Source organism: Acinonyx jubatus, chromosome A1 (genome assembly GCF_027475565.1).
Source record: "Acinonyx jubatus isolate Ajub_Pintada_27869175 chromosome A1, VMU_Ajub_asm_v1.0, whole genome shotgun sequence".
NCBI classification, from domain to species: Eukaryota; Metazoa; Chordata; class Mammalia; order Carnivora; family Felidae; genus Acinonyx; species Acinonyx jubatus.
The window spans coordinates 138076299-138101812 of record NC_069380.1 but is presented as its reverse complement, the minus strand read 5'-3'; the positions used below and the strand labels follow the sequence as shown (position 1 = coordinate 138101812).

Genomic DNA, 25514 nt, shown 5'->3' with positions numbered 1-25514 from the left:
TAATTATCTCTGTTAAATAGGTATCCTTTGCTTTTCTTAAATATGGGCTATGATATATATCACTTCACCTCTGAAGACAAAAAATAAATGGCAGTGTTGAATTTGCTCACATGGCATCTTATAAAATAGACAGTATTCATATGTGGAGAAATCTGGACTTGAATCGTGACTTTGCTGTAACCTTAACATACTACTTATTGGTGAACCTACTATCTGAGCCCACCTTTTCTGATAGAACCTAATTTATTGTTAAATTCGCTCTTATTTTAGTTTAACAATTAAGTCATTCTTAATTATTTTAATCATGTTCTTTAGCTTTGTGATAATGAATTGAGTGAAATACTTTCAAGGAACAAAATATTTCCTGGGAGAATTTGTTACTTGGAAAAAATTAATGTGAAGGGATTGAAAGCAGTGGGTAAGAAGAAAAGCAATACTTTTTTCACTTTATGAAAAATGAACTATCTGTATGTAGAGTAAATGATTATAGAAAGATAAAGTTGAATTTCAGAATTATAATAGTTTATTTATAATTTATTTGCTTAAGATCCAGTCTGTGCTACAAAACTAGCCATGGTAGGTGTTCAATATATGTTAATTGTATTTCTTCAATCAAAAACAATGTTTATGGAATATTTAAACTGTTCTTTATTTTTAAAGTTCTGTTTTTAAATAAAACACTCCTGATAAAAAGATGTAATCTGTGGCATGAAAAAGTGAATGTTTCTCTTTGCTCTTAGTCCTGCACTCAAGGAATAAAGTTAAATTTCTGGTGTTTTCTTCCAATAATTTGTATGCCCATACAAGTGTTTGTATGTTTATGTCCTTCATTTTTATCTACACAAATAGTATCATACTAAATCTATTGTTCTTTACCTTATTTTCTTTTAGTATGACTTGGATGTGTTTACTACATTCTGTTGAATTGTATGGATGTACCATATCTTGTTTATATGCCTCCTCCCTTTTTTTGGACATGTAGAACATATCTGATTTTTTACTGAATGACTATTGTAGGAACAAACTTATTTTAAAATTTCTTTATAGTTACTGTCAAATGGCTCTTTCAAAAGAGTACCACTTTTCACTCTTACCAATAATGTATGAGTGTCTCTATTTCCCCATACCCTGAAGTATTGAGGAAGTTAGGTTTTGGCAAATGTTAAAATATTTGTCAATCTACTAGATAAAAATAGTACCTTAATATTTTAAATTGCATTTTCTATTTATGAGATTGAGTACTTTGTATGTTTATAGCTCATTTATATTTCTTTTTCCTCTTCCAATCATTTATTCATCTCTTGTTCTCTTTTTTCCTTATTGATTTATAGAAGCTCTTGATAACATGATAATTGGCCATTTATCATATTTGTTGCAAATATTTTCCCCAATTTGTCATTTGTTTATTCTTACCTTGTTTTATAGTCTTCTTTAGCCTTACAGAAATTATAATTTTTTACATACTCTTACTGACCTTTCCTTTATGGCTTCTGCATTTAGTTATGTTTAGATAGGTATTTCCTACTTCAGAGACTATATACAATATAATATGTAATTATATTTTCATGTAAAATTTACATTTGAGTTTTATTCCTGTGGGAGTTATTTTAAGCCTAAAGAGTGATAGGGGAATTTAGCTTTTTTATTTTTCTTCAAATGACTATGTATTCTAATGCCATTAATTGAATAATTCACCTTTTCTCCACTGGATTGAAATGTCACCTTCACTATAAATTCCCATGTGTATTTGCAGTTGTTTCTACACTCTCTTCTGTTCACTTGATTTGTGTATTCCTTCTCTTTGTACCATGTTTAAAATTATAATACTAATAGTTTGTCAACCAACAATTCATGATCCTTTCATGAAGATAAAAGAAGTGGTTTGTTTGTATTTACTGAGATAAGATATTTTGGGAATTAGGTAGGTAGAGATATTTGGTATAACAGAAATAGTAATGTCTTTACAGTTGGTTTGCCTAGGGTCTGTAGTCCCAGGTCTCACCTTAGGTATTGCCTTTGTGTACCTGAAACTTTGTAGAACTTCTTTAATTACGAAATGAATGAAATTCCTATTACTCTTAGAGGTTGGTTATACGTAAGTTTATCCACCAATTTTATGGTGTAATATTTTCAGAAGGAAAACTGAAAGATAGTGAAAATGTTTATGGTTAGATTTTTAAAAATTAAAGCCAAATAGTTCTTAGGTATATAGGGTTGGAGGAGAAGTTGAAAGATTCTGGCAGAATTAAAGAAGCCAATAGAGATGTAAAAGCAAGGGAAGGAAGTGTTCAAAATTGAAGAAAACTATAAAACTAAACAAAAAATTTTAAGTGTTGAAGAGTAATTAGATCTAAAAAGTTTTTTTTTAATGTTTACTTATTTATTTATTTTGAGAGAGAGAAAGAGAATATGCATGTACCAGTGGAGGAGGGGCAGAGAGAGAGGGAGAAAGAGAATCCCAAGCAGGCTCCATGCTCCACACAGAGCCCAGTTCGGGCCTCGATCTTATGACAGCAAGATTGCAACCTGAGCCAGCATCAAGAGTTGGACGCTTAACTGACTGAGCCACCCAGACTCCCCAAAAATTATAAAATAAGAAATTATGATACAGAATAATGTTCAGCAAATTAGATATCACCAAAGATGAGTAGTGCCATAAACAATCATTCATTATACAAGGAACTCCAGATTAGTGAGAAATTAAGAAGTTGGCCTTTTATCAACTGTGTAATTTTGCTACATTGAACTGGTGGAAAGAGGAGGGTGTACGCGAGTATAAGCACGGGATAAGATATTAGTTGATAATTCTCATTCTAAGAACACTCACGTCTGAATTTCTAAAAAAAATTAGAATCTTAGATTATTAAGATAATAATAAGATATAAGATAATAATATAAGGTAATAATAAGCTATTCAGTTCATTTGGAAATACTATCTTCTATAGATAACGAGTGTAACTCATATAATGTAACTCAAATAATTCAAATGTAATAGGAAATATTTAAAATGTTTGGTAAAAGGTTTTTGTAAGAAAAATATAAAAAAGTATATCTATTGAAATGTAGGCCCCAAAATGTCAAAATAATTTGCTCAGAATTATATAATTACAGAATGTAATTTGTTTGCTAGGGTTACCATAACAGAGTACCACAAACTGTGTGGCTTAAACAACAGATTTATTGTTTGACAGTTCTGGAGACTAGAAGTTGGATCAAGGTGTTATCAGGGTGGGTTCCTTCTGTTGCTTTTGCTTGCTTGTTGGCTCTCTGGCATTCTGTTTCTTGTAGATGCAATTCTCCCATGTTTGCTTTTATGTTCACATAGTGTTCTCTCTGTGGGCTTATTCATGTCCAAATTTCCCCTTTTTATAAGGACACCAGTCATAATGAATTAGGGGCCTAGTCTACTCCAGTGTGACATCATCCTAACTAATTACATCTCTGCTACCCTGTTTCTAAGTAAAGTTAATTTCTAAGGTATGCAGGCCTCAGCATACATTTCAAGCACACAGTTCAACCCATAATACAAAATAATCTGAATTAAGACTGTAACACAAGTCTCCTGATTCCCATCCGGTGTTATTGTATCACATGTCATGACATAGGAAAAAATGTATATGTGATACATTTTATTTTGTGTAAGACTTGCAGGAACATGCCTGTTAAATATTTATAAAGTAGCTCTTTAAATTTGTGACTTAGTATTAATGCCTTCTCTTAAATCTCTATAATAAATATAGTCTGTATTTTAGCCTTGAAGTTTCCATAAAGCAAGAAATATACAAAATTTTCTAGATTTCCGTGCTTAAAACAGCAAGGGGCTTGTTTTCCTAATTTTCCTGAAGGTCTTTTAAGCTTCACATACACCAGTTTTTATTTAGTATTTTTATTTACCATTATATCTTTTTATTTTTAATGTTTATTTTATTTTTGAGAGAAACAGAGCGCAAGCTGGGGAGGGGCAGAGAGAGAGAGAGAGACAGATAAAGGAGGCTCCAGGCTCCGACCTGGCAGCACAGAGCTTGACATGGGGCTTGAACTCACAAACTGCGAGATCATGACCTGAGCCAAAGTCAGACGCTTAGCCAACTGAGCCACCCAGGTGCCTATTTAGCATTATATCTTAATTTCCAAAATGCTTAACATACCATTCATGGTCTTTGAAGTCACACCAGGGTTTACATTTGGCTCTTCTTACCACCAAAGTTACCTTCGGGTAGGTTACTGAATTGCTCTGAGTTTGATCTTCCTTACCTGATTAAAGATGAAGGGGGATAAGATCTAACTATGGCATGATTATGTGTATTAAACAAAATAACATAAAGGTGCTTGTCTAGTCTTGGCATAAAGAAGGCACCCAGATTTCTTTAAGTTTACTTTGTGAGATACTTATATTTAAAAGAAAGTCTGCAGTTAAAAAAAAAAAAAAGGAAAAGGAGAATCTGGCAAAGCCTTTATTAAGGGAGAAAAAGATGCAGGTGACTTATTTGAGTCAAGATATGTTTCACCTCCTATTTCAACATATTCTCATGCATTTCCTATGACCACTTTTCTTCCACCTACTGGCTCTTTCTTTCTCTGTCTCTTCCTTTCTGTCTTTCTATAATACATATATATAAACACGTTAAGTTTTTATATGCTTTCTGCATGTTCCTGACAGACTTTTTGCCCCTTGTTCTATTGATTATTGTTTTTTTAAGTCTTGTCATGCCTTCTTAAAACTCAGATTTATTGAGGTATAATTTGCATCCAGTAAAATTCACCCCTTTTACATATACAGTTATAGCTTTCATCAATGTATACAGTCTTGTAATCACTATTACAATCAGGATATAGACAGTTTCCATCACCTCAGAAAGTTCTCTCCTACCCCTTTGTAGTCCATAGACTCCTCATCCCCACCCTCTGGAAATCACTGCTCTTGTAGTTTGGGCTTTCCCGGAATATTATATAAATGGGATCATACAGTAAGTATAAAGCTTTTGGTGTTTGTTTTTTTTTACCATAATGCTATTGAGAGTCATCCATGCTGTTGCATGTATCCCTAACTTGTTCCTTTGTATTATTGAGTACTATTCCACTATGTAGATGCACACAGTTAATTATCCATTCACCACTGAGGGATATGTGTTTGTATCCAGATTTGGACTGCTATAAGCAGGCTGCTGTAAATATTCACTATTCACTATGCAGCTGTTTGTGTAAATATTTGCTTTTATTTCTCTTGGGTAGAAAACTGAGAATGGGATTGCTGGGTCATATGGTTAAGTGTATGTTTAACTCTAAAAGAAACTGCCAAACTGTTTTTCAAAGTGGCAGTACCATTTTATATTCCTACCCAGAATGCATGTGAATTCCAGTTGCTGAACATTTTTGTTGGCACTTATTTTTTACTTTTTGTTTTTTTATTTTAACCATTCTAGTAGCTATGTAGTGATACCTCATTGTGGTTTCAACTTGCATTTTCATAATAACTGATGTTTTACATCTTTTCATCTGCTTGTTACTTGTATCTCTTTGGTGATATGTACATTCAGTCTTTTGTTTCTGTTTGTCTCCTTTTCAATTACTTGTTTATTTATTTATTTAGAGAGGGAGAGAGAGAATGAGTGGGGGAGGGGCAGAAAGAAAGGGAGAGAGAGAGAGAATCCCAAGCAGGCTCCACACTATCAGTGCAGACCCCCACATGGGACTCAAACTCACAAACCATGAGATCATGACCTGAGCCGAAGTCGGACATTTAACCAACTGAGCCACCCAGGCGCCCCTATTTTGCTGACTTTTTGCTCTGATTTCTTAGGAGCCCTTGAAGGCTATCTCTTTCCCAGTATAATTTACAAAGATGTTGGCCCTATTATTAGATATTAGATACATTATTTGTACAGAGGTGATATTTCTCTTTTTTTTTTAATTTTTATTTTTTAGTTTGGGTGTACAGGGGTGCACTGTTGCTTAATTAAATTGAGAAAGCTTTAGGGGTGCCTGGGTGGCTCAGTCGGTTGAGCGTCCGACTTCAGCTCAGGTCACGATCTCACAGTTCGTGAGTTTGAGCCCCGCGTCGGGCTCTGGGCTGATGGCTCAGAGCCTGGAGCCTGCTTCTGATTCTCTGTCTCCCTCTCTCTCTGCCCCTCCCCCATTCATGCTCTGTCTCTCTCTGTCTCAAAAATAAATAAACATTAAAAAATTTTTTTTTTTTTTTTTTAAATTGAGAAAGCTTTAGTTTTCAAATTACCTGCTTACACCTCATCATGTAGTGAATTCACTGGTACTGCCGTTGAGCTGCTTCTTGGGAGTGAGTACTGTGTAGGCTTGACTTTTGTTGTTTCTTCACTGAAGGAAGACCATGGCTGATAAAGAATGAGATGTTCTCTTGGTCACCACATTACAGAATATATATTCTGCAAAAATTATTTCTTTTAAAAATATACTTAATCACTTAAAAAAGAAAAAGTCATTTACAAATTGATCGTAAGGAACCAAGAGACCCAAGAGGCTGTGATGAGTTGAAGCTCATCCAGAAATTAAGGTGGTCTCTGAAATGATAATGTATTGAGAGCAAGGGACAGGGTTGGGTAATGATTTCTGAAACTTACACATAAACCCAGTTTCATGAAGTGAAGTTTTCTCCTGTTATGAAAGATGTCAAGGAGTTGCATTTGGCTTTTTAAAAATTAGGAAATTCAGGGCTTCCTGGGTGGCTCAGTTGGTTGGGTGTCCAACTTCGGCTCAGGTCATGATCTCACGGTTTGTGAGTTCGAGCCCCATGTCGGGCTCTGGGCTGACGGCTCAGAGCCTGGAGCCTGTTTCGGATTCTGTGTCTCCCTCTCTCTCTGCCCCTCCTCTGCTCGTGCTCTGTCTCTCTGTCTCAAAAATAAATAAAACATTAAAAAAAATTAAAAATTAGGAAATTCATCACCTCCACTTTATTTCCTTGCCCATAGTAAATGAATTAAAAAATCTTTAACCTGAAAAGGGAGAACAGGAGAGGAGACAATAGAAGAGAGCATTTTAGAAGCTGAAAAACTGATGGACTGCACAGTAAATTAGTAGATCCTAGAAATCCAAATCCTAAGTTATCATTTGAAAAAGTTAGGAACTAGATTTACATCACAATAATGTAATACTTTAGCAGTACCAGATACCTCTTGAAACAAGAATTCGGAGATGGAATTTGATAAAAAAAAAAAGAAATACAGAGGATACATTGATTATCAGTTTAAGAAACACTCGTATCCCCAGATTTTTCTCTCCCAACTGTGCAGTTGGGTGATTGACTTATCCCTGTACCAACCTGACAAAGAGGAGAGGTTTATTCTATAGAGAGAAAAAAATAGTGCTCTCTAGGCTGAAGAGTGGGGAAATAGGCAATAGAAACTATTGAAATCAAGGAATGATACTAAATAGAGGTGATTAAGGGAAATGTGCAAAGTGGGTGCTGAGACCTTAACTTTACCCCATTCCCCACTTGGCTACCCATACACTAGGTGACAGATATTCTCATTGAGGGCAGTAAATTGCTGGGGACTCCTAGAGAATCTGACCAGCCCAAGAGGAAAGACCTAAAGATAACATCAGAACTTCCCCAACAAAGTAGCCTAACTGGATTATCCAGCAGTGAAGCTCATCTTTGATAAACTAACCATGCATAACTTTACAGATTCCGGTCAGCTTTGTAGATCCCCAACTCTTAAAAATGAACGGTTAAGATCACCAGGCATATGAAGTTTCCAGTATGAAAGAGATCAAGAGAGTAAATACAAGACTAGGTAACAAACTATTCTAATATTCCACAAAAATAAAGAAGAAAGTTTGTTTTCTCTGTATTCTCAGAGATGAGAGCATTTGGAATCATGAAACAAAAATGTACACTATAAAAAAGAAAAAGAATAAAACAGAGCTATTGTAAATTATAAATATGGTAGCGGTGATTTAAAAAAATCAGAAGGGTTAGAAGATAGAATTATAAACATTTCCCAGAAAATCGAGAAGATAAAGATAGTGAATAGGAGAAAAGATAAAATTGAAGGAATGATCCAAGAGTTTTAACATTTGAAGAGTAGAAACTTCAGGAAGAGAGAACAGAGAAGAAAGGAAACATCAATATAAGAATACAAGAGGGGCGCCTGGGTGGCTCAGTCATTTGAGTGTCCGACTTTGGCTCAGGTCATGATCTCACACTTCGTGAGCTCGAGTCCCGCGTCGGGCTCTGTGCTGACAGCCTGGAGCCTGCTTCCGATTCTGTGTCTCCCACTCTCTCTGCCCCTCCCCCGCTCATGCTCTGTCTCTCTGTCTCTCTTTCTCTCTCAAAAATAAATAAACATTAAAAAAATAAAAATAAATAAATAAAAGAATACAAGAAAAATCCATAGAAGTAAAGGATGTGAGTTTACACATTGAACGGGTCAAAGGACGTGAGTTTACACATTGAAAGGCCAGCATAATAGATGAAAAAGGACCCATTATTAAGGACATGTCATTGTAGTGAGTCAGATCACTGGGAAGAACGAAGATCCTGGATGCTTCCAGAGGGGAAAAACAGGTCACAACAAAGGATAAGGATTCAAAATGACTGTGGACTTCTCAAAAACAACACTGAAAGCTAGAATGCAATGTGCCATGCCTTCATTCTTCTGAAGAATTATTTTCAACACTGAACTCTTTATCCAGCCAGACCATTAAACAAATGCCAAAAGGGCAGATAAAAACATTTTGAAATGTCTCAAAACATTGACTTGTTGCAGCATTTAAAATGTCTTATTTTAGAGATACATGCTCACATATCTACAGATGAAATGATAAGTTTAGAATTTACTTCAAAATAACTCATCTGGAAAGGCTTGAATTGGTGGAGGGTATAGATGAAATAAGAAGGGCCAGAAATGTTAATTGTTAAAGCTGAATAGTGGTGTGTGGGGTTTATTATCCTATTCTTTATTTTTGCATAAGTTTGGAAATTCCCATAATAAAAAGTAAACTTACAAATGCACATACTACTACAAAGCTTTCTTTTGGAAAATGTGCTCCATGAAAACAAGGAAGTATTAAATAAAAAGGAAGATAGGGCACAGAACATTGTTCTCAAAGTATGATCTCCAGGCCAGTAGCATCAAAGCCAACTGTGAACTTGACAGAAGTGTAGACTCCCAGGCCCAACCTCCGATCTAATGAATCAGGAACTCTGGCTATGAGGTTTGGTATTCTGTCTCAATGATTCTGATATATACGCAAGTTTGAGAGCCACACTTAAAAAATAGCTGTGCTCAAGTAAAGAATGGATATCTCATTTCTCGTAACAGCTTGTTCTCTGGACTTTGATATTTGATCTGACATTTTTTTTTTTATTTAAAAAGAATTTTTTTTAACGTTTATTATTTTTGAGATAGAGAGAGACAGAGCATGAATGGGGGAGGGTCAGAGAGAGGGAGACACAGAATCCGAAACAGGCTCCAGGCTCTGAGCTGTCAGCCCAGAGCCTGATGCGGGGCTCGAATTCACAGACCGCGAGATCATGACCTGAGCCGAAGTCGGCTGCCCAACCCACTGAGCCACCCAGGTGCCCCTTGATCTAACATTTAGTTGAATGGAGTCATTATACATAAAGGCAGAAGAATTCCTATTAGTTGTGCTATTGGTGCTAGCAATCTGAATGGACAATGGATGTGAAAGGTTCAGACTTTGGTAAATTGTTAAGTCAGGTAATTGTCTCAGAAACAGACTAGTTATGAGTTGAACAGATGAACATCTACCATATGTCAATCTGACTGCTGGTCCGAATGGCATCTTGACATTTTCTCCTAGCATTGTTCATTGAATTTTCCATGATCTAAAATGTCTTTTTCCCTCCTCCACTATCAAAAGCCTGTTTTTTCTCTGGGCCCAACCTAAGCCACAACTTTTCAACAAACCATTGCTCATCTTTTTTACTTAACTGTAAGATTTTGTAAAAAGAAAACATAGACTCTGGTGCGCCTGGGTGGTTCAGTTAGTTAAGTGTCTGACTCGATTTCAGCTCAGGTTATGATCTCGCAGTTCATGAGATCAAGCCCCCGCGTCAAGTTCTGCACTGGATTATCCAGTAGTGAAGCTCCAGAGCCTGCTTGGGATTTCTCTCCCCACCTCTCTCTGCCCCTTCCCCATTCTCTCTCTCTGTCTCAAAATAAATATATAGACTTAAAAACAAAATAAAACATGGACTAAGCAGCTGTTATGTGCTAAGCATTATGCTAGGTGTTTTACGTGTTACTTCCTTTAGTCATCATAATAATCTCCTTATAACCTAACTAAAGATTAACATATATTTACCCTTTTCATATATGTGCTTTTTTCTTGGTTTGTGCCTTCGATTTTTATTTCAAGAAGAATGGTAATTGACCACTTCTATTTCATAGTACAAGGATTTCCATTAACCCATTGGTTCCCAAACGTCATTGTGCATCTAGAAGGCTTGTTGAAACAGATTCCAGTTATATTTGTAAGATTTATGTAAAAGTGAAATTTTTTTGAAAGACATGAATATTTTCAAATTACTGAATTGTTTTTGATACTTAGAAGGCTTGGAAAGAATTAGTTTTAGAAGCCAAGTTAAGGTCATTAAGATATGCCTTGATCATAAAGTAATTATAATCAGGGGCACCTTGGTGTCTCAGTCAGTTAAGTGTGTGACTTCGGCTCAGGTCGTGATTTCATGGTTTGTGAGTTTGAGCCCCACCTTGGGCTCTGTGCTGACAGCTCGGAGCCGGGAACTGCTTCAGATTCTGTGTCTCCCTCTCTCTCTACCCCTCCCCAGCTCACACTCTGTCTGTCTCTCTCACTCTCAAAAATAAAGATAAAAAAAAATTTTTTAACAAAAAAATTATTACAATCAAATAACTTCTGGCAAAGTTTTGTAACATTCCAGTAATGTTATCATTATGTAAATGCATCTTCATGGTTCTACCATCAAATTATTTGAATAAAAGTTCCTTACTGGGTGGTTTTTCCCAGTACCTAGCACAGTACCTGTGTGAAAACCTGTCAATTGACCTATAGCAAATCTTTATATATATATATTTTTTTAAGTTTTTATTTATTCTGAGAGAGAGAGAGAAAAAGAGAGAGAGAAAGAGAGAGAGAGAGAGAGAGAGAATTCCAAGCAGGCTTCGCACTGTCAGCACAGAGCCCGATGCAGGGCTTGATCCCATGAACCATGAGATCATGACCTAGCCAAAAATCAGGAGTTGAATGTTAGCCCACTGAAAGAATTAGTACCTAAATTTCTAATTTTTTTTAATGTTTATTTTTGAGAGAGAGAGAGGCAGTGTGTGAGCAGGGGAAGGGCAGAGAGAGAGGAAGACACAAAACTTGAAGCAGGCTCCAGGCTCTGTGCTGTCAGCACAGAGCCTGACCGCTAGATAATGACCTGAGCCAAAGTTGGACGCTTAACTGACTGAGCCACCCAGGCGCCCCAGTATCTAAATTTCTAAAGTGAAATGAAGTATTTCAGGCCCAGGGAAGAAAAGAAAATGCATTACACTATCCTTTCTCTGCTGGGCTTCAGGCTATCTTGGGTTTTGAGGTTTTGCATGGTCTACCTTTTTCTTAAACTTCGTTTCTTACCAGACTCCCTCCAGTCATGCTACACTTTTAGTGTCTTATCTAAGCCTACTCTTTCCTGCCCATAAATATTTATATGTGCTTTTCTTGCTGTCTGGAATGTTCTTTCTTTCTTCCTTTGTCCATTCCATTACTTTCTTGGAAACCTTGGCCTACGTGATTACATTACTTTAAAAAAAATTTTTTTAACATTTATTTATTATTGAGAGACAGAAAGAGACAGAGCATGAGCATGGGAGAGGCAGAGAGAGGGGAGACACAGAATCCGAAGCAGGCTTCAGGCTCTGAGCTGTCAGCACAGAGCCTGACACGGGGCTGGAACCCACAAACCACAAGATCATGACCTGAGCTGAAGTTGGATGCTCAACTGACTGAGCCACCCAGGTGCCCCTGATTAGATTACTTTTAATATAGGCTTTTTCAACATAATGTACCTTTCTATTTATGGCATTTACAGTTGAAGTTTTACATTTCTTGTGTGATTGATTTGGTTAACGTGAGTTCTGCAAAGTTAAGAACCATGCCTGTTTATCCTTGGCATTGTATCCCCAGTGCCTTGAATAGTACTTGGTAAATCGTAGATGTTCATAAATATTTCGTTGGTTGGTTGGGTTACATGGATAAATAAATAAACATGAAAGGTTTAAATCATGGTTGTCCAATAAAAATATGTTAGTCACATATACAAGCCATATAAGTAATTGAAAATTTTCTAGTAGCCACATCAAAAAAGGAAAAACAAGTGAGATTGATTAATTATATTTTATTTAACTTAATATATCCAAAATATTGTCATCCTAATATAGTCATAAGAAATTATTACTAAGATATTTTACATTTTGTTTTTTACCAAGTCTTCAAAATCCAGTGTGTATTATACACTTACAGCTCATTTTAGTTCAGACTAGCCATACATGACTAATGACTACTATATTGGACAGCACAGGTTTCAATGTCAAAGCATATTAAAAATTAAGAAATTGGGGGCTGCCTGCATCATGGTCCAGCCTTTATCTCAGGGTAAATTTTGAAAGCAGGATTTTGTTTATTCAGAAATTCCCAAAATTGAGATATATCAAATCAGTGTGTTAAATGAAAAAAATTGAAATGAATACTTAATACTTACAGTTTGCTTAGGATGAGTCTGGGAAGGTTCTTCTGGCAAAATATTACTGTATTTTAATGAGTCTGATGCCACCAAATTTAAGATGCACTGTTATTTTATATGTCACATTGCCATTTCAAGTTGATACCATTTGAAAGACATCCTTATTTCAGAGACAAAATTTGTTTGTGTGGCAGGGAATTTTATAATGGGTGAAATGAGGTATTTGAGTAGAAATCTCAAAGAGGAAAATGAATGTGGTAAGAGGTGACATGGTAGGAAGCAGCAGTTGTCAAGTTCCTCCATGGCTAGTTGAAGGAACTGTAAGGAGGCCTGTGTGACTGGAGGCCTGGATGGTCTGTAGACAAGGGGAAAGTAGTAGGAAAAGAAGGCAGAGAGGTATGCTCCTGATTCTATAGAGCCTTGTGGGTCCTTGTGAGGACTTTGACTTTGTATGCGAAATGAAAAGGGAAGTTATGGAAGTCTGAGCAGTGGAGTGATTTGATCCTTGTAACAAGATCACTTTTGGCTGCTTTGTTACGAATAGTTTGTAGGAGGAGGATGGAAGCAGGAAACCAGAATTAGGCAGCCCTAAGAAATTATACACATAATCCAGGTGAGACATAGCAGTGGTTTGGATCCAGCTAGTGTTGTTATTAGAAGTGAATGGATTCCAGATTTATTTTGGAGGTCCAGCTGACAAGGTTTGCAGATTTGCTGATGAATGCCTTATATGATTCAGTGAAATGAGTCGGATGATTTCAGGTCTAAGCAACTGTTGGTTACCATTGATGGAAATGTAGAAGCCTAGAGTTTGGTGAAGCAAATCACGTGACCAGTTTTTGATGTGTTGAGATTCCTCTTAAATAGTCAGGAGAAGACACAAAAGAGGCAATTAAGTAAGAGTTTGGAGGTTAGGGAAAGAGGACCTGGCTGAAGTTATAAATTGTGTGTTTGTGGACACGTGAATGTACATGTGTCAAGTGGTATGTGTGCAAATTTATCTTTTGATCCTCATATCATTGACTGTTTCTTCAGAATTCCCTCCCCCGCCAACCCACTATGTTTAATTTTTGATTTTAATGTTAGTGGTTTTGTAAAATGTTAGATGATATTTGCTAAACATTTGTCAAATGTGTGACTCTTGGTTAACAGTGGGATAGAAAGAGGAAGGTTGTAAGAAAAGAGACTTTTTTGTATCATTTTTAACTTTTTACTTTGAAATAATTTTATATAAAAAGTTGTAAGACTAATGTGATAACTCTTGTGGACACTTAGATTCACCAATATTTTAATGTTTCTTTTATCATGTTCTCTAGACACATGTACACATGCCTTATACCTTTCCCTGAGTCATTTGAGAGTAGGTTTCATATATCATACTTCTTTTCCTCTTAATACTTCAGTGTATAATTTCCAAGAGCAAAGATATTCTCTTTGCAGGTATAACCATAATATAGCTGGCAAATTCAGGACATTTCATGTAGTAATATCTTTTTTCTAATTTAAAGTCTGTATTCCAGTTTTGTCCATTGTTCAGCAGTATCCTTTGTAGCATATTTTTTCCCTTCAGTACAAAATCCAGTGTACAGCGTGTATTGCATTTAGTTGTCATGTTTCTTTTAGTGTCTTTTAATTTGGACCAATTAGCTCCTTAGCCTTTCTTTGTCTAGTGTAACATATTTTTGAAGACTCTGGGCAAGTTATTTTCTAGAATGTTTTTCATTTAGGACTTGATGTTTCTTTGTGATTTGATTCAGGTTATGCATCCTTGGCAAAATACACTAAAATGATGTGGTGTCCTTCTCAGGGTATATCTCACTAGAGGCACAGATATCTGTCTGCTTTTTTTTATATGTAAATGTTATGGTTAAGATTTGAAGGGTGGGGAGGTGGACAAGGGTTCTATGACTTAAAAAGAAAGTTGGAAAAAACATTGAATTAAGCTTGGTTCATTATTCGCCACTAAAAATCTTCCAACTTGATTCTCCTCATTTTGATTCTCTGCTAAAACTTTCAGATTATCATGATTTTTCTGGGTGGAATTCTTACAAGGAATGCATTTACCAGAAAATGGAAATGTCTGCTTACCATAGCATTTATTCCTCCCTGTAAATCATATGATATATTCATTGATACCTATGTTCATTGATAGTTTCTACATTTACATAGCACTATTTTCATTCCTTACACTGGGGACTCTCCCAAGATCATACCATCTATGTTAGATTCTGAATATAGCCAGCTGGCCTGCTTTAATGCCTCTGTCATTGGCCTGTACAAGTGATGATAATCTTATGTGGTCCACTTTGAACATTTTGTTGAATATCTTTTTCTTTTCACTTTAAGAAAACTTTAAATTTAAAATAATTGTACTTACACAGAAACTTGCAGAAATGGAATCAGAGGTTTTATTTACCCTTCATCCAGTTTCCCTGCATTGTAAGATCTTACATAGCTGTAGTACAGTTCAAAACCCAGAAGTTGATATTGGTACAACCCACAGACTGTATTCACATTTTACCAGGTTTACGTGTACTCTTTTGTGTGTATGTCTGTGTGCATGCATGCACATGTGTATGTAGTTGTATGCAGTTTTATCACTTGCAAAGATTCTTGTAACCAACATTACAGTAAAAATAGAGAACTGTTTCATCACCACAAAGATCCCTCATTCCACCCCTTTATAGGCTCTTCTATCTCTCTCCTCTCCTTCCAGCCTTCTCTCTCATTCCTAACCCCTACAACCACTCATCTTTTTGTCAGTTCTGTACTTTTATCCTTTTGAAAATTTTATATAAATGGAATCACACAGTATATTACCTTGTGAGATTGGCTTTTTTCCTCAGTATGAGTAAGATGCACCAGGCTATTGAATATGTCAATAATATGTTACTTTTATTGCTAAGTAGTATATGTACCATAGTTTGTGTAACATGAACTAATCAAAGGACATTTGGTTTGCTTGCAATTGAGGGGCTGTTACTAATAAAGGTCTCATGAACAATGATGTGCATGATTTTGTGTGGACCTTAGTTTTCTGAATTTTGGTCTCCACATCCAGTAAATAAATATTTGTTCAATGTCAGTCACTGTCCTAGGGCCGGAATTATACTGGTGTACCTATCAGGGACTCTTGTACACAGTCTCTAATCACATATGTTTAATCACATATGTATGTAATCACACATGCCTGAACAGTATGTTTGGGCTCACATTTTAAGTGTGCTTTTGTAACCTCTTTGTATCTTCCCACATATTAAGTTGTTCACTTTCCAGACTTTGCAAATACTGTTTTTGAATGGATATCTTCTACTCCATTAGGAAATGAACATTTGCCATTTTTGGACTGCTTATTGTATCGTTCAGATGTCCACTCATGGAACCAGAAATCGCTGTAGATTTTTCAGCCAGGAAGTGTTTAGAACTAAACAAAAGAAACACTTTGTGGGTAGTTCATAGGTAGTAACTGCAGGAACCAGCTTTTATTCCTTGGGTCAGAGGAACGAAGGGACGAGGTTGGGGTTATCTGAACTTAGAAGTTGGAGGGAGAGCTCCGCCGAGTTGGGAGTTGGACTTCTGAAGAGAAAGGGTTGCCCACTGGTGCTGGTACCAGTATCCCAGGAGCCTTTTGGGACTGAGGCTTAAACCTCTGAGTTGAAAGGACTGCCTGGTTAGTACTTTCAGAAGCTGAGACTCAGGCATCTGGAGATGGGAACACTGTTCATCTGCTATCTCAGAAGCTTAGAGGAAATGCACTGTGACATCTAGAAGAAGGATTATACCCAGTGTAGTTGGTATTAATATCTTAGTAGTTTGAAGGGGAATGCTGTAGAGCTCCACTTCACGTATCTAGTAAGTGGCCCTTGAACAGTTGATGCTGGTACATCTGAGGTGGCCAGCTAGTTCAGGGGGTTCTAAAAGAGGCTGGAGCCCGGAACTGACTACCATTTCCAGGACTAAGGACCTTTGCTAGACAAATGTTGATGGAAACAGTATGTAACAAAAAACACAGGCTTTTTCTGCCTTCCTCCTGGCTTCCAGTCTCTGGCTAGAATGGTGCTCATACTGAACCAACAAAGAAGACTAATAGAGGTAGAAATGTATTTTGCCGTATCCCGGTCCCAGTAGCATAAAATAGTATAGAAGGGTGGATTTAAGAGAGCCGATATGGTTAATAAGAAGTGGCAAGCTCATTATCAAATGAGCTTTTAAAGAATTCCCTGCTATGAGTCTGAATGGATCTTCTCAATGAATCTGCAAAAGCCAGAGTCTCATTTTCCCCTCTCACCCTAGCATCCCTCCAGCCCATCAACTCCCCTTGTTACATGATTATACATACTATGTTATATATTATTACATATAATATGTTATTGTTATGTATATTATACATTATTAATGAATTATATATTATATACATTGTATGTTTTACATGTTATATATTATGTATATTATGTTATTACATATTATACATATTACATGTGAATTAGGCCTAGGTAATCAGGCTGCTGATACATACCCTCCCCCACCTCTACTGCCCCTTGTCTCCCCCAGCCCTACCTTGATTGTGAAGCAGGATCTTAAAGAGAAGCAATGACAGAAAGTTTTTCTTATGATAATATTGGCAACTGCAGCATCCAGTTTCTAGGAGCAGCAGTGCCACTAGTGGCTTCCAGGGTCCAGAAGAGGAAGTGGCCTGTCTGTACAGTTGACACCGTGGGGTGCAGTCTCAGAGTTCTCTCTCTTACCTAGTCTCCCCTGGCTCCTTTCCATTTTCTGACCTCGTTTATTTATATTTCTTAGCAATATGAGCTGCCTGATACTTTCAAAAGAAACTTCTTCAGTGAGCAAGCATCAGTTTCTCTTACTTGTAATTTAGAGCAATGTTTGATGTATTTTATTTGAATCTGGTAGGCTTTATTTATTTTCTGTTTGAACAAAGATATTTTAATATTTTGCATTTATTGGTAAAAAAAAATTAGATGCTCAGCTTAGATAATTTTGTCTTTAACCTCAGGGAGCATTGGACAGGCTATCTGGCAATGAGTAGAATAAGGGTGAAATCTCGATTGTGGTGGTACTAGGTGGCTAAAACTAAACAGAAAAACCAGCCAGGCATCTTCCTGACCAACAGAACCTGACAAAGGTTGTGGTACAACCAGGGCTGATGGAAAATGAGTAGGGAATCCACAGAGGAGAAACCAGAGAAGGGCAACTCAAAGTTGTGTAAAAAGTCTACCCAAGTCTCTGGTTAACTCCTAAACATTGTATGTGGGAGACAGATAGAAAGTACTCTTAAAATGTGATCTGAGTCACTGCCACCATGGGAGAGATGTGGGGGAGCTAAAGCTGCTTTCAAGAACATTTGCAATTTTTTTAACTGTAGGTACCAAGAGAAGGAATGTAGTTAGTGAGGAGATAATCCAGAAAAAAAGAGCCAGAGAAAGGGAACCCCAAATGTAAAACTCGGTCCAAATTTGTACCTGACCTTTCATTTGTGTGTGCACAGGCCAGACTGAAAGTACTCTAAACTGAGACCCTAGCTGCTGCCCATTGAACACATGACAGAATTAGCAATTTGGGTCTGAGCATGTTAATTGCCTGCTGAAACAAAAACAGAATTTTTCAGAGTAAAACAAAATCCAGAGTTCACAACCTAACATTCACAGTTTTCAGGGTCAACTCAAAATTATTCAAGATACAAAATGCCAGGAAATTGCAGCACATTCTCAAGGGAAAAGACATGAACCAAGGCCAAATTCAAGATGAGCAAGATGAATTATCTGATAGGGATTTTAAAGCAGGTTGTATGTTTGTACGAGGTAAAAGAAAATAGGCTTGTAATGAATGAAAAGGTAGACCATTTCAGCAGGGAAAAAGAAAACATAGAACCGATGGGAATTTTAGAACCATGAAGAATGATATCTGAAATAAAAACCATTCACTGTCTGGAATTTATAGTAGAGATGACAGAAAATAATTAGGATTTTGAATATACATCAAAAGAAGTCATTTTTTTTAATGTTTATTCATTTTCGAGAGGCAGGGGAAGGACAAAGAGAGGGGAAGACACCGAGTCCAAAGCAGGCTCCAGGCTCCAAGCTATCAGTACAGAGCCTGATGTGGGGCTTAAATTCACAAGCCATGAGATCATGACCTGAGCCAAAGTCAAATGCTTAATTCACTGAGCCACTTAGGCACCCCCAAGTAGTCATTCTTAACCCAATTTTTATTTTGTTTTGTTTTGTTTTATTTTAAATGAACAGAATTAAATGGGTTTTAGGAGTCTTCAGAGAGAAAACAAAGTGAAAAAATATTTGAAGAAATTATAGTAAAACTTTCCAAATTTGGTGAAGAATATAAATTTATATATTTGAGAAGCTCAACCGACAATAGGCCAGATTGAAACCGGATACATCATAGTCAAACTGTGGAAAACCAAAGATAAAAAATCCTGAACTTAGCTATAGAAAAATGACACATAAATGGGGACATTCAAACTACTGTATACTTCTCCTTAGAGATCATGGAGGCTAGAAGACATCTTATAATGGATTCAGTGAAGATACTCTTCAAAAATGAAGTGAAATAAAGATATTTTTAGGTAAAGGAAAACTAAGAGAACTTGTGGGCAGACGACCTGTGCTAGAAGAGATGCTAAGGGAACTTTTTCAAGCTGAAGAGAAATACACCAGAGGTAAACAGATCTTTAGGAACTAATGAAGAACATCAGAAAAAGTGAATATGTGTTGGTAATTATAGGATTATTTGTTCCCTTTTAATGCTTTTAAGATACAGAAAATCTGAATAAGCCAGATCTAAAAACCTGAACTTAATATCTCCCTACCAAGAAAACCTGTCCACATGATTTCCCTGGTATGTTGTTTAATACATCCAAAGAAATAGTTCCAATCTTATACAAACTCTTTCCTACACTTTCCTACACAGCATAGCTGTGAAACCTAAACCTGATGAAGACATCACAAGAATATTAGAGCTCTATGGTAGACATAGATACCATATTCTTTTATAAAATATTAGCAAATCAATAGTAGAAGAATTATGTATAACTTCTCAGCCTTTTGGCTAAGATTATGTGTAGTATCTATTCTTATCAGTTTAATATTTGATACATCCTCTATCCACAGACAATATAGTAAATGGATTTTTGGAGCAGGGAGATGGAATAGGAGGTTCTTCCATCCACTCCACACATCGACCTTGTATTGCAGTTCCTCCAGGCATATTGCACTGCCTGCACCCTCAGGACAAAAACAAAAAAGTGGATTATATATAATGAACAAACAAATGTACTTTATCTTAGGAATTAGAGGTTAATTTAATGTAGCAAATCAATCATTATAATTCACCAGTTTTTTAATTTTATTTAAAGCCAAGTTGGTTAACATATACTGTAATAATGGTTTCAGTAGAATCTAGTGATTCATCACTTACATATAACACCCACTGCTCATCCCAACAAGTGCCCTCCCTAATGCCCATCACCCATTTAGCCCACCCTCACCTAATACCCCTCCAGCAACCCTGTTTGTTCTCTGTATTTAAGAGTCTCTTGTGGTTTGCTTGCCTCTTTTTATATTACTTTTCCTTCCCTTCCCTGTGTTCATCTATTTTGTTTCTTAAATTCTACATATGAGTGAAATCATATAATATTTATCTTTCACTGACTGTCTTATTTTGCTTAGTATAATAAATTCTAGTTCCACCCATGTTGTTGCAAATGGCAAGATTTCATTTTTTTATTCCATTGTATAGTAAAACCTTGGATTGTGAGTAACTTGTTCTGCAAGTGTTCCACAAGACAGGCAAACATTTTTAATAAATTTTAACTTGATAAATGAACAATGTCTTGCAATACAAGTAGTACGTGACTGACATCACATGATCACAAATGAACCAGTGGTTCTTCTTTCTCTCTCTCTCTCTCTCTGTCTCTCTCTCGCTGTTGAATTGTGGGTGATGGTCTCCCATGCTTGGATACTCCGTCTCAGACCACGGTGTTTGACAGAAATCAGTGATTTTCCAGTACGTTGGATGACGCCCACAAATGGCATTAGTGTAGTTTTTGTCACTTCAAAGCACCTGTGGACAGTCCTTTGCTTTTCCATACAAGAGTAAGCTTAGAAATGTTTTACTTCATTTTAGTCAGGCTGCCTGCAGATATATACCCTTTCCTTTACTGCTTTATTGCCAATTACATTAAATACGGTATTTGACAAGAGTATATTAATACTGTAGTGTAGTCAACATCTGTGCAAGCATATACAGTGGCCCCCAGGAAGAAAAAGATTCCATTGAGCCAACAAATAGCAGTGATTCTGTTAGTGATAGTGAAAGTTGTCCTCCTCTCTCTTGTCTCCCTCACACCAGCCATGAAGGTTTTCAAAGGTAAGTGCAGGTTAATTTGTCTATTTTTCTCTATATTTTGTATTATATTACAATATTGTCATCATTTTTTATGGGTATTTTTGGGTTGTAGAACGAATCATCTGAGTTTCCATTATTTCTTGTGGGGAAATTCACTTTGATATGTAAGTGCTTTGGATTACAAGCATGTTTCCTGAACAAATTATGCTCACAAACTAAGGTTTTATACCACATCTTTATCCATTCATCAGTCAATGGACATTTGGGCTCTTTCCATAATTTGGCTTTTGTTGATAGCACTGCTATAAACATTGGGGTGCATGTGCCCCTTCAGATAATACCTGATAGTGCAAATGCTGCGTCATAGGGTAGCTCTATTTAAAAATTTGTTTTGTTTTGTTTTTTCAGAGAGAGAGAAAGCATGAGCAGGAAAGGGATAGAGAGAGGGGAGAGAGAATCCCAAGCAGGCTCTATGCCATCATTGTGGAACCCAGTGCAGGGCTTGATCTCACAAACCATGAGAGCATGTCCTGAGCCCAAATCCAGTTGGACGCTTAACCAACTGAGCCTCCCAGGTGCTCCTATTTTTAATTATTTGAGGAACCTCCATACTTTTTTCCAGAGTAGCTGCATCAGTTTGCATTCCCACCAGCAGTGCAAAAGTATTCTCCTTTCTCCCTATCCTCGCCAACATCTGTTGTTTCTTGAGTTGTTAATTTTAGTCATTCTGACAGGTTTGAGGTGGTATCTCATTGTTTCCTGATTTGTATTTCCCTGATGTAATACACCATTTTAACAAACTAAAGACAAAAATTCATAACAAATTTCAGTAGATCAAAAAGGTTTTGACAAAATCCTAATATTCATTTAAATTGAAAAAAAAAAAAATTCTTAGGGAACTAGAAGTAGAAAGGAACATCAGCCTAATGAAGCGCATCTACAAAAACACATAGTTTAACATCATGCTCAATGGTGAAATATTTTACGCTTTTCTCCTAAGATTAGGGTCAGGGCAAGAATGTATGTGCCCTTATCACTTCAGTTTTAACATTGTATTGGTCATCCTAGTCATTTCAGTATGGCAAGAAAAAAGATCTAAAAGGGCATAAAGATCAGAAAGCCAGAAGAAAAACTTTGCAGTAGCATCAAGGTTTTGTAGATATTTTTAGGTGTAAAATAGGTCTTTTAGGTGTTGGAAGTACTAAGTGAATTTTGCAAAATCATAGGATATACAGTTAATATACAATTATGAGATCTATTATATACCATAAGCAGTGAAATTTGAAAAACAATTCCATGTACAGTAACATAACAAGACTTAGGAATCAGTCCTGCATTATGGATTGGACATGTATAATACAGGCTACGTGAGATTATTGAGAGAAATTAAAGAAGACATGAATAACTGGAAAAATGTCCATGGATTAGAAGGCTCAGTATTGTTAAGAGGTCACACCTTTCCATATTAATCTATAGAAAAATCTATGGAATTCCTGCAACCTGGTACTAAATGTTCTTGGAAATACAATGTGAAATGCAAACTACCTAGATTAGCCCAAATAGGTTTTAAAAGGGGAGTAGAGTTTGAAGACATACACTACATGATTTCAAGACTGATTATTGGGCAACAATAATTTGGTGTTGGGAGTAAGAATAGACTTTTTTTTTTTTTTTTTAAGGATTTTATTTTTAAGTAATCTCTACACCCAGCGCGGGGCTCAAACTTACAACCCCCAGATCAAGAGTTGCATGCTCTACTGACTGAGCCAGCCAGGTGCCCCAAGAGTAGACATATAGGTCAATGGAACAGAACAGAGTCCAGAAGTAAACCCAAGCAAGGATGAGGAGTAACTGGACTTTGATAGGCTGCTGGTGAGAATGTAAAATGATACAACTAATTTTTGGCAGTTCCTTAAATATATAGTTACTTTATAAGCCAGGCATTCCACTCTAGGTCAAGAGAAGTGAAAATGTATGTCCCGACAAAGATATGAATTTTCACAACAAATTTATTCAAAATAACCAAGAAGTGAAAGCAATTGTCCATCAACAAGTAAATAAATAAGCAATATGAAGTTCACTAAAATTTTAGTTGACTTTGAGTTTCTATGTCTTCTTACATTCTGTCCACTGAGTTTAACCTTTCAGATAGTCTTTCATTCTACTTGTGCCAGCACCAGAGAAATCTCTTCTAAAGTATCCTGTGGTACTGTTCTAGACTTTTGGGTCTTTTCTATAATGCTGCTTCTGGAATTTTCCTTATTGTCTTCTTGGGAAGTCCCTTTGCTGCTTCTTTTCATGGATCTCAAATACTTCTTGCTTCTCTTTGTTACTCCCTCATTTTACTGATGCATATCTCCCAGGTTTGAAAGATAAATTTTTATTTATCTTCATGGTTTAGAACTTTCATACCAATTAAGTGCCTGGGTGTGAAACCCTTAAATATCATTACTATATGTCTTTTTTCTTGGACTAAATTTTCTCATGGAAGAATCTTCCTATAGACAGAAGAGGATGGAAGGAGAGAGTGTGAGTGCTAGGTTTCTGGGAGTCAAGTAGGGGAAAGATCTTTAGTATAAATACTTTCTGATTTGCTTTTTTTTCCCTTACCCTACACCCCACACCCACTGCTGTGTAAGACTGTCCCTACTTCTTACACCTGTCTCATACCATCTCTCTGAGGGCCAAGGGTGGGGCTTCTAACACTGTACAGTGGTAGGTGAGTAGTCACCAATGCTTGGGATTCCAGGGATCTAGTTTACCTTTTAATGACTCTTGGTCAGTTTTGTTTTCAGCTCCACCCTTGCCTTTACCTTTATGGCTACCTGATGCTTCCAGTTCCCTTGCTTTTCCATAATTGCATACAAACTGGCTTGATTCTTTTGCCTTCTTTTATCTTGTAGATGTTTAATTTTCAGTTGTTTTTCAAGCCTGCTGAGTCAGTTACTGCATTCTACTTTTAAGTTTTGTTGAGAAGTTTTCTTTTTTTTTTTTCTTTGTGGATTTATGCCTCTTGTTCCTATAAGGTTATTTTGGCAGATAATGCATGCTTTGGGCTGAATGTTTGTGTCCTCCCCAACTTCATGTGTTGAAGCCTTAATTCTCATTGTGATAGTAATCAGAGGTGGGGCAGGGCCTTTGGGAGATAATTGGGTTTAGATGAGGTCATGACACTGAAGTCTACATGATGACATTGGCATCCTTATGAGGGGATGAAGAGACCAGAGAGCTCTCCTTCTTCTCCACATGAGGACACAGCTAGAAGGCAACCATCTGCAAACCAGAAAGAGGGCCCTGACAAACACCCCACCATGCTGGCACTGATCTGGACTTGTAGCCTCCAGAACTGTGAGAAATTTCTGTTTAAGCTACCCACTTTATGGTTTTTGTGTTATAGAATCCCAAAGAACTAAGACAAACCAAGACAGGTATAAGTGCCATTTTACTTTTTGGTATATTTTCTGTCCTTAACAATGAATGTTGACATGGTAAAGTATGAGGTCCACCTACATTTTCCTTGATGTTTTCCTTTCTGATGTTGGCTTTCTTCTATTGCGTGCATTCTCATTGGGGGCACAGCTTGGTTTTGGGGAGAGTGAGATAAACTCACTTGTGTTAATTGCAATTGTGTTTGAATGAAGCAATTATTGATTATATGTTGGGAGGTGTTATATGTGTGTTGAGACAATATATAAGCTCGGTTGCTTAGACTTCAATTTATTCTCTTTTGGGGGGGGTACTGCCACATTTAAAAAAAAATTTTTTTTAATGTTTATTTTTGAGAGAGAGAGAGAGAGAGGGTGTGTCTGCGGGGGAAGAGCAGAGGAGACACAGAATCTGAAACAGGCTTCAGGCTCTGCGCTGTCAGTACAGAGCCTGATACAGGGCTCGAACTTGCAAACCACGAGATCATGACCTGAGCTGAAAATGGACGCTTAGTTGATGGAGCCCCCAGGCACCTCTAGACTTCAATTTATTCTCTTAAACACATTCTCTTAAGAAGTTCGTAATTTTCTTTACTATATAGATCTAGCTTCCCTCACTTTTTCGCATTTTGGGAATTCTGTGTTCACAGACTATATATTATCTGACAATTGGTGCGTCCCTCTTTTCTACCACCTGCCTGTCAGATTGCTGATGGTAGAACTGGCTAACTGTACATTTTCTGTCAACTACCACCTCTGTGTATAGGTATCAAGATACTGCATCTCATAGTAAGTTTTCAAATTCTTTAATTCCACCTTCTAGATTATCATTTTATTCCATTTCTCTGTAACTCTATTAAAAGCTTGACATTTTTCTGCATTTCTAAACTTTGAAAGAGGGAGACGAGATCATAATTGGTATACTTTGGCAGATTTAGGAATTTGGCAAATCTTAAACACTGACTTCAGATTTTACTAAGTCACTCATATCCAGAGGAAGGCTA

The 25514-nt window shown here is 36.6% G+C and overlaps 1 protein-coding gene, 1 long non-coding RNA gene and 1 other non-coding gene across 5 annotated transcripts in view; all 3 read left to right on the top strand.

Moving 5' to 3' along the window:
- Positions 1-25514, top strand: part of CERT1 (ceramide transporter 1) — a 102472-nt gene that overhangs the window by 8778 nt on the left and 68180 nt on the right. The window lies entirely within an intron of this gene.
- LOC128315962 (uncharacterized) lies at positions 8411-10841 on the top strand. Its single transcript, XR_008299204.1, has 2 exons — positions 8411-9256; positions 9554-10841. It is a non-coding gene; the product is annotated as an uncharacterized LOC128315962 (long non-coding RNA).
- LOC113594925 (U2 spliceosomal RNA) lies at positions 19764-19954 on the top strand. Its single transcript, XR_003415417.1, has one exon. It is a non-coding gene; the product is annotated as a U2 spliceosomal RNA (small nuclear RNA).